We start from the raw sequence: 16,176 nt of genomic DNA on the forward strand, positions 1-16,176 counted from the left end.
AGTCTCACAACACATGGAAATAACTGCCCAAGAGGCATGCAGTACAGACCACAAGGCTAGGCTCATGGAAGAAAACATGTGCATTTGCAAAAATCCAGAAAAAAGTCATTGTCTTAACAGTTTAGCAGTTCAATTGTAGACATAATAAGTTAATTTCAATGTTAAGAAAAGAAACAAAGGTACAAGGACCACACAATGTAATGATGGAATTTCCGACTCCAATTAAAGCAGCAGTCTTCGATGACAGACAACAGCAGACACGTGTTTCGTCACTGATTTGACTTTTTCAAGGCTGTATAACAGTAAAAAACATATAATAATAATAATAATAATAATAATACTGGATTTTATACAGCGCAAACAGCTACCTCGCGAGGAGGTGTCCCGGCGCTAGTAGATCACTGATAACCTTAGGCATACAAAAAATGGGAGCTATCGTGGCTGGGAGAAAAGCCAGGTCTTTAGTAATTTCCTAAAGCAGGGTTCGGAGGGGGCCTGTTGAATAACTTGTGGCAAGGAGTTCCACAGAGCGGCGACGTTGGCTGAAAAGGTCCGACCGCCTAGCCGGGCCTTCTTTGCCCGCGGGATGACCAGTTGGACACGGTCATTGGATCGTAGTGCACGGCTTTGAAAGTATCTAGGAAGGCGGTTTTTCAGGTATTGTGGGCAGGAGCCATACAGAGATCTGAACGCAAGTGTCAGAGCTTTGAATTTTATCCTGTTGGCTACTGGTAGCCAATGCAAGGTTCGAAGATGCGGAGAGACTGACTGCTTGAAAGGGATTCGCAGTAACAGTCTCGCAGCCGCATTTTGAACTACCTGAAGCCTATGAGTCAGGTATTTTGGTAGGCCCAGGTATAAACCATTGGCATAATCCAGCCGTGAGGTGACAGTCGCGTGAACAACCGTTTTTCTACAACTCTCCGGTAGGAGCCTTAGGATTTTTCGGAGGTTTCTCAGCTTGCTGAGACAGCATCCGGCCACTTGTTGGACATGGGATGAAAAGGACATGTTATCATCCCATCTCACTCCAAGATTTTTTGCCGAGTGACTTGGTGAGGGGGGTGGGCCCATCTCCGTGGGCCACCAGAGCTCATGGGCGGGGAGGGGACCCTTGCTGAAGAAGATGACTTCGGTTTTATTGGCATTCAACTTTAATTTATTAGTGTTCATCCAGTGTGCTATATCCTGGAGACAACCTTTGAAATTTGAGAAAGAATCATGTGTCATCTCTGAGTACGGAAATACCAACTGGGTGTCATCGGCATAAGAGATTGCCTTGACACCCCAGTTGGCAATTAACGTAAAAAGAGGAGCCAGGTAGATGTTGAACAGAAGGGGGCTGAGGGCCGATCCCTGCGGGACTCCACAGCCAAGAATTTTGGGCGTGGAAGAGAACGTCCCAAGTGTTACCTTCTGCGTTCTAAGCGATAGGTAGGAGTTTATCCACCCTAGTGCTCTGTCCTGAATGCCTATCTCTTCGAGCCGACTGAGTAGGCTGGCGTGGTCCACCGTGTCGAAGGCGGCCGATAGATCCAGGAGTACCAGCATTGCAGAGTCTCCTGCATCCATCGACCACCTCACTGACTCGGCTACCTCTAAGAGCGCTGTTTCCGTACTGAAACCGGGTCGGAAACCCGATTGAGTTTCATGTAGGATGTTGTTGGTTTCCACAAATTTACTCAATTGTCGCTGTATAATTTTTTCCAGCATTTTTCCCGGGGCAGCTAATAGGGATATTGGGCGGAGATTCGTCAGGTCGTCAGGGTCCCCATTGGGTTTCTTCTTTAGGGGTAGGAGAGTGGCATGCTTCCAGACGTCAGGGAAAATGCCCGAAGCAATTGAAGAATTCCAAATACATTGAAGTATCGGGGCTACCGAGTCTGCAATGACACTCCAAAGTTTAGCTGGGCAGGGGTCGTCCGGGGAACCGGATTTGCATCGGCTAAGTTCTTGCCTTACCTCATTCAGTGGAATATGCATGAACTGGGTAAAAGTCTCTTCTAGCTCGCCTTTATTCGCTGTGTCCTGCTTCACTGTTTTTGTTATTGGACCAAAAGAGTCGTACACCTTTTTAATTTTCTGTTCAAAATACTCAGAAATTTGCTCACATAGCGTAGCAGTGGGTACAACCTCTCTTTCAATACATTTTGGCTTAAAAAACGACTGTACCACTTTAAAAACTTGTTTGCTGGACTGTTCTGCCTGAAAAATTAAGTCCGCATAGAAGCGCTTTTTGCTTTTCCTAATAGCTTTCCGGAATTGTTTAGAGGCTTCCTTATACCTGGTTTTTTCTTCTGGACCGTAGTTTACTCTCCAGAGTCTCTCCAGTTTTTTACAGACTGCTTTCTCATTCCTAAGTTCCTGCGTGAACCAGGGGGCTGAGGGAGAGTCTCTTTTAGATAGGGCCCGGGAGGCTGGAGCAATAGAGGAAACCATCTTTCTGATCCATTCATTAAGAAGTATAGCATCCGTATTGGAATTATTTGTCAAGGACGGGATGGTTTGCGCAAGGACAGGGCGCATCGTATCAGGGGTCAGTTTTTTCCACTGCCTCTTCAAGAAGTACCGTTTACTCGAGACGGGGGTATCAGTCGCAATATTCAGTGTGAATGGAACGAGTGCATGATCTGACCATGTCAGAGGAAGAGGTGTCTCAGACTGCACATTCTTAATGTTTGAAAAAATGAGATCAATAGTGTGGCCCCCTGTATGAGTAGGGCCCTCATTGATCAGTCTGAGACTGGCCATATTTAACGTGGATCTTAGCAGCTCTGCCATGGCACAGTCAGGTTTGTCCATGTGGATATTGAAGTCGCCTACCACAATAAAAAGAGGGTGGAGAAGCGAACTCTGGACAATGGTGTCCAGTAAAGTCGTAAGGTAGGGGTCTGTACCAACCGGTGGGCGGTATAACACTAGTCCTGCTAGTGACAGCTGAGGGCTCACTTGGAAGCAAAAGTGGAGGCCATCAATACCTTGAATGGCAGTAGGGGCAGAGGATGTCAAAACTAAATGCTCTTTAAAAATAATGGCTACACCGCCGCCTCTTTTTGTCCCAGGGCGGTTAGCGAGGCATATTTTAAATCCCGAAGGGACTGCAAGTGCAATGGAGGTCGAATTGTCCTCCTTGATCCAAGTTTCAGTTAGAAACAATATATCCCATTCCTGCTCTTCAAGTAAAAGCCAGACATCATCTGCGTGTTTGGCTAAGGATCTACAGTTAAGAAGGCCCGCCCTTAGGTTTGTTAAAAATAGGGATTTGGGCTTAGGGGATATCACAGAGGCATCACTGCCAATAGCTATCCCACAGTTGTTACAGGTCTGAGGGAGTTCGAGGGTCAAAGGGTCAATATTATGGGGGCAGCATTTGGATGGGGGATCGAGCGCCTTGAGGTCCTCACCCGACCACGCTATCCTTCCACCTTGTTCTTCGCTACTGGCAGCATGTCTGGCCCCGGCCGCGATCTGGTCGCGGACGGGCGCAGACGGGCTTGCCTTAGGCGCGCCTTCGGCGCGCAAACGGCGCGCCCGCTGCGCACGTCCGCTGCGCGTTCTAGAAATGCACATTTAAATAGTGGACCGTTTAGGGCGGGAAGGGGGCGTGGCCAGAAGTGGGCGTGGCCAGCGGCGAGTGGAGCCGGTCGAGGGTGTCACGTGGCAGCGCTAGGTCCGCTGCACGTCACCTTAAAGTGCCAGAGTGTCAGTTAATAAACACAAGGTACAAAGTTTAAAATCACACAGTACAAGGTTTAAAAACACAATATAGGACAGGACACCAGTTTTAAAATATCAAATCAAGCAGCTCCCGGCTTTTCGCCTCAGGAGACAGGATCTGTTATATGTTTGAACAATACTACAGCACCAATTTTAAATTAGCTGAGATAGTTGTTGATTTGCTGCCCAACCTAATTGGACTAAGAATTTCCATCATTACATTGTGTGGTCCATGTACCTTTGGTTCTTTTCTTAACATTGAAATGAATTTAATATGTCTACAATTGACCTGCTAAACTGGTAAGACATTTTTTTTTCTCTATATTATAAACTTGTGAAAAGGATACAAAGTTCTTTCAGGAAACATGAAAGGATTATGTTACTTACCCAGTAAGAATCTGTTCTTGGGATGTAGAGCTGTAGATTCACACGCTTTGCATACTCCTGCCATCTAGTGTTGGGTCCAGATGTTTGCAAGTTGTTTTTCTTCCAAGAAGTCTTTCCAGTCGCGAGGTAAGAGACTCCTCCTTTCGGTGATAGTGTGCATGGGCATCAACTCCATTGTTAGATTGTTTTCCCACAGGAGGGTGAGAATGTAGTAATTAAAGTGTAGTAGTGATGTCCATGCGTAAGAATGTGTAAGCAAGAAGTGCAACAAATTCACACAAATGTGGAATGCACCACCAACATCAAGAAATTATTATGTCCATCCACTGTTCTTTCAGTAGAAAAAACGTCTTTATTCTCCACAATCAGTAAAATGACAGCCAAACAGCTGACAATTTCGTCCATCCAGTGTGAACTACATCAAGGCTACGCAACTCAATCTTAATCCTATAGTATAGTGGATCTGTAAAGGATGTTCAATTCTTCGAAAGGGATCACTTTCGAAAAAGACACCGACTTGACCAGACTCGCATTGCTCACGGCACAGGAGCCTCATATACTCAACTGTCGCTGGATCCAGGAGGAAACAGTTTTTACCTGGATTGTATGAATTGAACATCCTTTGCAGATCCACTATACTATAGGATTAAGATTGAGTTGCGTAGCCTTGATGTAGTCCACACTGGATGGACGAAAGAAGTCAGCTGTTTGGCGGTCATTTTACTGATTGTGAAGAATAAAGAAGTTTTTCTACTCAAAGAACAGTGGATGGACAATCATTTCTTGATGTTGGTGGTGTATTCCACATTTGTATGAATTTGTATACTGGTCGTGGAGACTGCTCCTTGAAAACAGCAGGAGTGGTGGATATGCACAAATTTTGAGCAAAAATAGGCCCACAACTAGGGACTTTCTGTTTTGGGTGAATGTGTGGGGAGGAGCGTCACAAATATACGGAAGTATAATTGTTATGGCTTGCTGTTTCATGTTCTGGGAGTGTAAGAACTGCAACAACTATAGGTGCACAGGGAGGTAGGGGGGGGGGGAACATGTGAATCTACAGTTCTTCATGCCAAGAACAGATGCTTACTGAGTAAGTAACATAATCCGTTCAAGGCATGTGTGTTGTAGCTACACAGGCTTTGCATAGGCTACAAAGCCGTATACTCAGAAAGTGGTGCCTAACTTGTAGATGTTGCAGTTGTTTGAAAAGTTGAAAAAGTGTTTTAAGCATGTTGGTGTGCTAACACACCAACACAATAGTGTTTGGTAACACTGCATGGTGTTTGTTAGCTGCCTTACATATGTCATCCAGAGGAATGTTACCTAAAAAGGCCATAGTAGCCCCAATTTTGTGAGTGGAATGCACTCTAGGGGGTATAGATGAAGTTCTTTTTGCCTTTGCATAGCACATTTGAATGCATATAAAAATTCATCTTGAAATGCCAGATTTAGAGCTGGGATTGTCTTTGTGAGGTGGAGCAAATGCAACAAACAGTTGTTTTGCTAAAATTATTGGTCCCATCTATGTAGTACATATAAAGCTCTTTTCACATCAAGCATGTGAAGAGCCCGTTCTGCTACAGAATCAGGTTGAGGAAAAAACACAGGCAACTTAACTGATTGGTTTATATGAAAAGCAGAAACTACTTTGGGAAGGAATTTGGGGTTGATGAAAAGAACTACCCTGTCTTTGTGGAGCTGAAAGAAGGGTTCTTCCAAGGTTAATGACTGTAGCTCATGAACTCTCCACAATGAAGTGAATGCAATGAGGAAAGCAACTTTCCATAAAAGAAACTGCAAAGGGCAATTATGCAATGGTTCAAAAGGTGGACCAATACGCCTTGCAAGGACAATGTTAAGATTCCATAATGGTGAAGGGGGAATTCTTGGTGGTATTACCCTTGAGAATTTGATTACTGGAACTAGTGATAAATGCTTCCTGTTTAGCACATATACCGCTACCGTTGCAAGGTGCAAACAAATAGATGTCTAAGCTAGTCCGGTTTGCTGTAAGTGTAACCGGTAACAGATAATATTTAGTATAGAAGCATCTAGAAGATTAATTTTGTTGTTATCAGAGTAGGCGACCCATCTTTTCCATTTTGCTGCATACGCTCTGGTAATATGCTTTCTCGCTTCTTTTAGAATAGTCCTACAGTCTGGTGGTAGACGTAAATAACCAAACTCTGACTTCAGGAGCCAGATCGCCAAGTTTAGTTTTTTGAGATTTGGATGCCCGATTTCTTCATGGTTCTGAGTGAGGCGCCTGCAGGTGAGATGCGGCTTTTGATGTGTGAACTACTGACAGCTAAAACAGGGTGGTGTACCATGGTTGACAAGCCAATGTTGGAGCTACTAGAATTTTATTGTGAGGGATGTTTGTCTGAGCTTCCGAACCAGACACAGAATGAGTGGGAGAGGCAGAAAAAGCACTGATAAATATTCGTGACCAGTTCATCCATAGGGCATTGCCTTTTGAGAGCGGGATTGGTAACCTGGAGCCGTAGTTTGGGCAGTTTGCATGGTCGACTGTGGCAAACAAGTCTATTTGTGGGAATCACCATTGTTGGAGGTATGGAAGGAGAACTTGGGGATGAAGTTCCCACTCATGAATTTGCTGCCTCTTTTCGCTGAGGTCAGCAATCTGATTGTTTACCCCCAGAAGGTGTTCTGCCAGAAGTTACATTCTGTGATGGATTGCCCAATTCCAAATGGCTTGAGTGAGGTGTGACTGTTGGAGAGTGTGTCTCTCCCCTCCCCCCTCTGTTTTTGTACATAGTAATTGCTGTCATGTTTGTCAGGACTAGGACAACTTTGCATTTGAAAAGCTTTGAGTGCTAGAAAGACTGCTAGAAGCTCTAGATAGTTGATGTGGAGGCTTTTGTGCTAGTCGCTCCTCAGGTCTTGTATTGTGTAATCTTGGAGGTGGGCAACCCAACTTGTCTGAGATGCGTCTGCTGTGAGCACAATCCATGGAATAGGGTTGATTAAAGGTCGTTCTTTTGATACATTTTGTGGGTTCCACCACGGCAGAGAGCGATGGGTGCAGCCATCTACCGATCGGTTAATTGACCCTGCGACTGATTCCACTGACGTGCTAAGCCATCTTGTAGGGGACGCAGGTGGAGTATTGCAGGGGTACTATTGCTATGCAAGACGCCATCATTCCCAGCAGTTGCATGAACACTGGCTGGTAAGGTTTGGTTGGATTGAAATTGTAGTATCAGCCCGAATGTTGTGAATTCTGGCTACATTGGGAGAGGCTAGAGGTTTAAGAGTGGCCCCTAGGTAAACACGCATCTGTGAAGCATGCCGGTGATATTTCTGTGCATTGACTGTGAAGCCCAGTTGGTGAAGGCAGTCTATTGTGGCCTGAGTGTGTCGTAGACCGTTTTGGTAAGGGCTAGCATTGATGAGCCAGTTGTCTAGGAAGGGGAAGACGTGATTATGTGGTCTTCTGAGATGAGCTGCCACTAATGCCAGGCATTTGGTAAATGTTCTAGGAGCAGTAGTCAATCCAAACGGGAGTACTTTGAATTGTTAATGTCTGCCTGGTATTACAAATCCGAGGTATTTGCGATGTGCTGGATGAATTGGAATGTGAAAATATGCGCCTTAAGTCTACAGTAGACATAAAATCTCCCTTACCATGTGAAAGTGCACTGACACTATATATTGGTTTAACTCACGGAGATCCAGAATAGTTCTTAAGGAGCCGCCCTTTTCGGGGATAGGAAAGTAGAGAGATTAAACCCCTTAACCTTGATATTGTAGTGGAATTGGTTCTCTGGCTCCTTTAAATAAGAGACTGCACTTCTTGTTCGAGCAACAGCAAGTGGTCTAGCGACAATTTGTGAGAGCGGGTAGAATATTTGGAGGATTTTTTTTTAAACTTTATTTATTGTTTCGACCAAGATCAAGGCAATACAAGGTTACAAATTCACGGTCGGTGAGGTTACACTAATATGAATACTGAGCAGCAGCATAATATTTAAGAATGTTTGGAGGATTGGCAGTAAGCTCCAGGCAATAACCATGTTGGATAATTCCGATCACCCATTTGTTGGTTGTTATAGATTGTCAAATGAGGAGAAACTGGTGAAGTCTTCCCCCGACAAGTGTGTTATAGTCGGAGGGAAACGTGGGGAAGTCACTGCTTATTAGGGGAAGGGGAGTTATGGGGTGTGGTGCCTTTAACCCTGCCTTTAGAGTTGTTCCTCTAAATACTCATCTAAAAAAGCCTCTCGAGGAAGAGGATTGGTTATTACCTTTGTAAGAGGAGGCATTCTGGTCTGAGGGTGAGGTCTTGGACCATGTTCGATAAAAGGAGGGACGAAAGGAGCCTGTTTGAAGGATACTGGGGCGCTCCCATGGATTTTACCACCTCGGTGTCCTTTTTAGGTCGAGCCTAGTTCAGCGCGCATGCGCTGCTCTATGGGAGGCTTATTGTTAGCACGCCAAACTCCTCCGTGTGGGTTTGACTCCTGCCACACATTGGACTGGCCTTAACTTACCTGAGAGACGCCGCTACACTCCACAGCTTGCCAGGAGTCTCAGCCCACGCCGCCACCGCCGAGAGTCACCTTACCTGCAGTTTGCTTGCGCCGCCGCTCCGGGACTACGAATCCCGGCAGCCTACGCGGCGGCGCGCGTTAGTGACACCGCGAGGGCGCCAGGGGAGGCGCACATAAGCGCCGCAGGACCGGCGGAGCTCTGGGACACGCATTAACTTACCTGAGAAACGCCGCTACACTCCACAGCTTGCCAGGAGTCTCAGCCCACGCCGCCACCGCCGAGAGTCACCTTACCTGCAGTTTGCTCGCGCCGCCGCTCCGGGACTACGAATCCCGGCAGCCTACGCGGCGGCGCGCGTTAGTGACACCGCGAGGGCGCCAGGGGAGGCGCACATAAGCGCCGCAGGACCGGCGGAGCTCTGGGACACGCATTAACTTACCTGAGAGACGCCGCTACACTCCACAGCTTGCCAGGAGTCTCAGCCCACGCCGCCACCGCCGAGAGTCACCTTACCTGCAGTTTGCTCGCGCCGCCGCTCCGGGACTACGAATCCCAGCAGCCTACGCGGCGGCGCGCGTTAGTGACACCGCGAGGGCGCCAGGGGAGGCGCACATAAGCGCCGCAGGACCGGCGGAGCTCTGGGACACGCATTAACTTACCTGAGAGACGCCGCTACACTCCACAGCTTGCCAGGAGTCTCAGCCCACGCCGCCACCGCCGAGAGTCACCTTACCTGCAGTTTGCTTGCGCCGCCGCTCCGGGACTACGAATCCCGGCAGCCTACGCGGCGGCGCGCTTTAGTGACACCGCGAGGGCGCCAGGGGAGGCGCACATAAGCGCCGCAGGACCGGCGGAGCTCTGGGACACGCATTAACTTACCTGAGAGACGCCGCTACACTCCACAGCTTGCCAGGAGTCTCAGCCCACGCCGCCACCGCCGAGAGTCACCTTACCTGCAGTTTGCTCGCGCCGCCGCTCCGGGACTACGAATCCCGGCAGCCTACGCGGCGGCGCGCGTTAGTGACACCGCGAGGGCGCCAGGGGAGGCGCACATAAGCGCCGCAGGACCGGCGGAGCTCTGGGACACGCATTAACTTACCTGAGAGACGCCGCTACACTCCACAGCTTGCCAGGAGTCTCAGCCCACGCCGCCACCGCCGAGAGTCACCTTACCTGCAGTTTGCTCGCGCCGCCGCTCCGGGACTACGAATCCCGGCAGCCTACGCGGCGGCGCGCGTTAGTGACACCGTGAGGGCGCCAGGGGAGGCGCACAAAAGCGCCGCAGGACCGGCGGAGCTCTGGGACACGCATTAACTTACCTGAGAGACGCCGCTACACTCCACAGCTTGCCAGGAGTCTCAGCCCACGCCGCCACCGCCGAGAGTCACCTTACCTGCAGTTTGCTCGCGCCGCCGCTCCGGGACTACGAATCCCGGCAGCCTACGCGGCGGCACGCGTTAGTGACACCGCGAGGGCGCCAGGGGAGGCGCACATAAGCGCCGCAGGACCGGCGGAGCTCTGGGACACGCATTAACTTACCTGAGAGACGCCGCTACACTCCACAGCTTGCCAGGAGTCTCAGCCCACGCCGCCACCGCCGAGAGTCACCTTACCTGCAGTTTGCTCGCGCCGCCGCTCCGGGACTACGAATCCCGGCAGCCTACGCGGCGGCGCGCGTTAGTGACACCGCGAGGGCGCCAGGGGAGGCGCACATAAGCACCGCAGGACCAGCTTCGCGGGACGCGAACGGGACGCCCGGGGCGAAGCCCGGGCAAAGGGCGGGCCCTCTACGGCCCTCATCGGCAGGAAGAGGCAGGGGTAGGGCCCGACCCCCTGTTCCATCAGAGGCGCTCCTACAAGTAAGACTCTGTTGTTGTCCCTGTGTTGTCTGCTAACTGTTATATACAGACGATGTCCAAAAAGAAGCCTGCTGCTCTGCCCGCAAACACCATGGATAACTATGTTGTGCAAACAGTAAAGAAAATAAACGAACAAAGGAGGGAATCACTTGGGCTAAGCCAGTCACCAGATTTGCGCAGGCTAAGCCCTACTTTACCTCTGTCAACTGACGATAGCCCTTTCGTGTTGGTGGAAACCAGGGTTTCATCAAATGCATCACCTATTATTGAGTCTGGTAGCCAGCCATTGACCATGTTACCATCCCCTGTTATTTTGGATGTAGACACTGACAATGTTATAGATTCAGACCTAGAAACTGTAACTGGTCCTGTGGAGGACGATTTACCACCGATTGAGCACACACCCCGGCCTGTGCGCACCTGTGTGAAGAACCAGCGGAAACAGGGCGGTCCAAGGCCAAGAGTGAAAAGGAAAAGAACATTATCCCCAGGCTCCTCGAGAGCCCCCCAAAAGGCTGTAGGGGAAGGGACTTTAAGAAACAGAGGAGATGACGAAATGATTAGTAAACTGCTCGAGGTTGTAGAGGGTAAACTTAATGAAATTGTAAAACCTCTGATCTCAAAAATCGATAAATTGCAGGCTGAAGTCAAAAGACTTGGAGGTGTGCAAATAAAGTTGACGGAGGAAATAGGCAGTCTTAATACCTTATTAACAGCAAGAAATAGTACCGAAGGGGTTAACCAAGTTGGAGAAGGGATATCTGGTGTGCTGACTAATCAAGTCCATATGCCAGCCCCAAAAGATAATCAACACGTAACAACAGCAGAAGGGCGTCCGTTGATAGTACATTTACCACAAGCACAAGTTCACGGTACAGACCCACTGCAGTTTATTGAAGAAGCCTCACCTGTTGTACTGGTGTTAGCTAATGTTCCCCTTTTGGACGACGGCATTACCGAGTCATCTAGCTCTCTGACTAGTAAGGCCCTCCATTGGCTCTCTGGTAATATGAGGTTAGCACCTGGAGGGTTACAGCAACTGGCGCACGATATTAAAGCAGTTAAACGCGTTCCCTGGATTGGGAATCGCCCCAAAAGATTTAAAGGGGACTGTGTGGCGGTGACATTTGCACACCCTGAAGTACTCCCAAATGTCTTAACTCATATTCTTCCGCCTCAGCGTAGAAGAGGTACGGTGGTTCCCCTAACATTAAAATTTTTCTATGGGGAACAGCAAAATGTAACCCTACCAAAAACGCCAGCATTAGGATGGGATAACAACTTGAATATGCATAACCGCTGGGCTACTCCCCTAGTACCAAGCCTGCTGTTACATAACAGGTTTGATGCCCTGTCTGGTCTTAATAACTGTGATTGACAAGAGGTCAGACACGAGATTGCCGAAGCATCCGCAGAAGTAGACCTAAATCATTCCCCAAATACTATAGGTAGTACACTGCTTAAGTCTGTGAGTACATCTTGCAATATCCTAGAGGGGGCATCAACATCTTGCCATATTGCTAGTTGGAACATAGCAGGACTAGCTTCTAAATTTGAAGTATTAGGGTGGCTAGAACTAATCAGAACATTCGATATCTTATGTCTACAAGAGACCTGGTGTCTAAACTTTAAGGGCCTCGATGGTTTTGTAGCATATGAGCTACCAGCGGTGGCAACTACCTCAGGGAGGGCCAAAGGTGGTTTGCTAATTCTGATTTCTGTGAAAATGCGAATTAGGGTGAAGGAGCATATCACAGTGGGCAATAATTCCCAACTGCTGTGGTTAGCTGATGAGGCAGACAAAAACATTTTACTGATTAACATGTATAATAATGTTTTTGATGCTAGCAGACACATGGTTATTTTAGAATTAGACATCGCAATCAAACAATTGATGAAAGCTTCTAATACAGTTTTTGAGTTCATATATGTTGGAGATTTTAACATTTCTGTTTGCCCTCTCTCTAATCAAATGTTGTGTGGCACCTTGAACCATGTTGGAGAGCCAGCTACACATTTCCCACATAATACATATGGAGAAACTTCGAACTCCTTCCTACTCGCCTATGATATGGAGGTCCTAGAGATTGAGCAGGATGGGAAGGGTGATAGCTTGCCAACTTTTGTAGGGAGGGGGGCGAACACTGTAATTGATTTTATTTGTATGTCTTCCGAACTAGCTCATTTTAGCTCTGATGTCACGGTTGTAGACTATATGGTTAGTGATCATAACTGTCTTGTTATTGAAACTAGGTTTTGGAAAGTTTGCATAATTCCAGATAGCAGCCCTATCACAAACATTGATGTACATAGGCCGAACGGTTTTAGAATAAGGTGGGCTGGGGATAAAGCTGAAGTAACTTCTAATTGCATTATCTCATGCTGCTTAAATGACATTACATCAATTATTGATGAGAAGTCAAATACGGAGGCCTGTATTATTCACTTTACCAAAATCAATGTTTTTATTAGTGGTAAGTTTACTAGGGCTGCTGGGAATATTAACAATAAAGCCAGGGGATGGTTTAATAATGCATGTACTGTGGCCCTGAAGACATTAAAAATGGCATTATCCACCAAACCTAGAGACAAAACGGCTGTAGCTAAGCTCAGATCTGACTATAACTTAGCTCTTAAGCAAAGGAAAGCTGAACTACGAGAGGAAGCTTGGGAGAGATTTGATTTAGCGGCTGTATCGAAAAATTTTACTCTTTTTTGGTCAGTAGTAAACAGCCCCTTTTTAAAAGATGATAAACTCCCCGTGTTAACCTCAAACGTAGGTAAGGAATCATGGGTACAGCATTTCTCCGGCATTTTTAATCCCAACACGGTAATGTTGCCGATAAGTTGCTCTTGGCCAGTACTTAGCCTAGATATCACCTTACAGGAGGTTCTAAGTAGTATTAGGGCTAGTAAGGGCGGAAAGGCCCAGGGACCCGACGGTGTCCCAGTTGATGTGTATAAATCCGCACCTGAGACTTGGGGGCCAGTACTAGTCAAAGTTTTTAATGCTGCTGTTCGCTATACTATCCCGTGTACCTGGTCTGAATCAATAATAGTTCCCATTCACAAGAAAGGGGACCGAGGAAACGTTAAAAACTACCGGCCAATTTCATTGTTGGATTCGTCCGTCAAGATTATGAGCCGTGTACTCCTCGTCCGATTAGAAGAGTGGGCAGAGTCTAATCAGATAATGACAGACTGCCAATATGGGTTCAGGAAAGGAAGAGGTTGCATTGAACAATGTTTAAACCTGGAACTCCTGATAGGGAAATACACCAGAGCAAAAAATGGTTCACTCTACCTCTGTTTCGCTGATCTGAGCAGCGCTTTTGACCTGGTGGATCACGCCATACTATGGACTACCTTGCTAGAAATGGGAGCACCTAGGGAAATTATATATTTTCTGGCCCGTTTGTACGAGAGGCTTAGCTCGAGTGTTCGGTACGGGACTTCGGGCGAATGTACAGACACATTCAGGGTCAAGAGAGGTATCAGACAAGGGTGTGTTCTGGCCCCCCTGCTTTTCACTCTGTTTATTAACGAAGTAGACTCGATCCTTAAGAAGGCACCAGCGGACGCCCCTAGAGTAAACACAAGTACCATCCCCGTGTTACTCTATGCGGACGACGCTGTGTTGCTTTCTAGGACTCCTCGGGGTCTACAGCTTTTGATGGACAACTTTGTGGCCTTTATTGAAAAAAGAAAGCTGGTCATTAACAAGAGCAAGACATATGTGATGAAGTGTGGAGCTAGAAATGTTAAAACTAAAAAACCCTATAGGTATCTTATTGATGGCCAAGTGGTGCAGTGTGTGGAAAATTTCTGCTACCTGGGGGTCACCTTTTCCAAAAATGGTCGCTGGGATGTCGAGCATAAGGTGGTGCGCGACAAAATGATCAGGAGCGCCAATGGAATATTTGCTTTTGCAAGTAAATTAGGTAGTAGAAGGCCCAAAGAAATGCTTAAGATCTTTGAAGCTAGGTGTCTTTCGGCTGCTCTCTATGGAGCAGGGGTATGGGGGGTATCCAGGGTAGAACCTCTACAGGTGGAAGAGAATACATTTCTGAAAAAATTATTGTGCCTCCCGACATCCACTGCTAATAGTTTGGTCCACAAAGAATTAGGACTACATCATCTAAATGATCTATTATTGTTGAGACCTTTGATACTATGGCGTTCGGTCTGGATGAAAGACGAAACCTCATTTAATAGGGCTATCATTGAGGATTGTCTACGTCTAGACTACTTTCTCAAAATCCCATGGATTAAATACATAATTGAATCCTTTTCTAATGTGTTTGGGTTAAACGTTACATTAGATCACTGTTCTGCTTCGGATCTTTCTAAAGAGAGTTTGAAATCAATCTTTTTAAATCACTGTGCAGAAAGACGAGCCACGGATGATCTTAAACTTTCCACCTGTATACGTTACAACCAATTGAACGAATTTGTGGGCCTACACCCTTACCTCTCCCAGGTAACTAAAGGGCAACATCGGTTTGTTCTTACCAGGATGAGGATGGGTACGGTCCACCTATTGGTTGCATTCCCTGAGATTAAGATGCGCCCTACAGGTCCATGTCGGTGCGACAACATTTCAGAACAAAGCACAGAGCACTTTTTACTTATATGTAACCTGTATAGTGAATATCGTAAATTCTTTTTAAAACCTTTATTTATTAAATTTGGAGTAAGAACCATCAAAGCGGCAATGAAATTACTTTTTAATCTGCATCACCCTGACATCTGTTTTTATACGGCTAGTTATTTACTCAAGGCAATTAGTTCTAGAAAAAGCATGAATTTTTAATATAATAACAATTTTTAAAATAATTTATTTATTGGAAACTTTTTAAAGTGTGTTATTTGATCCATTATATGTATCATACTGTATTTTTTGCGGATTGCGATTGTAAAGTGTATTTTCTATTAACATGTATTTTCTATTAACATGTATTATATGTATGTACTTTTATGGACATGATTTACATGCCTCCGAATAAAGTTTTTGACTTGACTGGCCTTTGCGTGTGTTTTTCAATAATGAAAGCACGCAAATGGCCAAAAGTGGGTGCATGTCCAATCTCCTTTCCAATGTGTCACTCTCGCAGCGTTCTGCTTTTGGGAGCAAGCAGCGGCACGCAGGGGGGCGCCTTCTCTCTGCCTGATTGCTGAGCGTTGAATGTTGGCTGTTTGAAGGGTACTGTGCGAGAAAGCCTTTGTTGTACAGCCTTGCAGTGACACCGAAGGGAGTGGTGAGGGCGTGCATAGCTTTCTAGCATGAAATCGGCCAAACTTGGTGAGTGCTTTAAGCCAATGTTATCGAAGCTAAAATACTAAATCACACTCGCACGTTTTAAATAGGTTTGAACATCGAGGCTTTCAACAGCCCTCTTTATCTTTATCAGCTGCATTCCTCGTTGCGGCGTGGATCAGGTTACTAATTAATCACAGTGCGGTTGCTTTCACTTTAGCGGATACGCTTGTTTTGTGTGAGCTAGTTTCCTTTAGCGTGACGCCAAAGAATGCTTTCTCTCTTTTTTTCAGCAGGCCATTCACTCTCCGTTTTACATGGCAGCCCGCACACCCCACTCCCCCATTCAAGCCCTTCCTGTGGCATGTGTTTTTTTTTCAGACGCAGTGTCCACTTTATGATGCTTTCTGAAGGGTGCCTTTGTTTCGTTTTGCGCAG

This window comes from Lissotriton vulgaris, chromosome 10, assembly GCF_964263255.1.
Source record: "Lissotriton vulgaris chromosome 10, aLisVul1.2, whole genome shotgun sequence".
NCBI lineage: Eukaryota > Metazoa > Chordata > Amphibia > Caudata > Salamandridae > Lissotriton > Lissotriton vulgaris.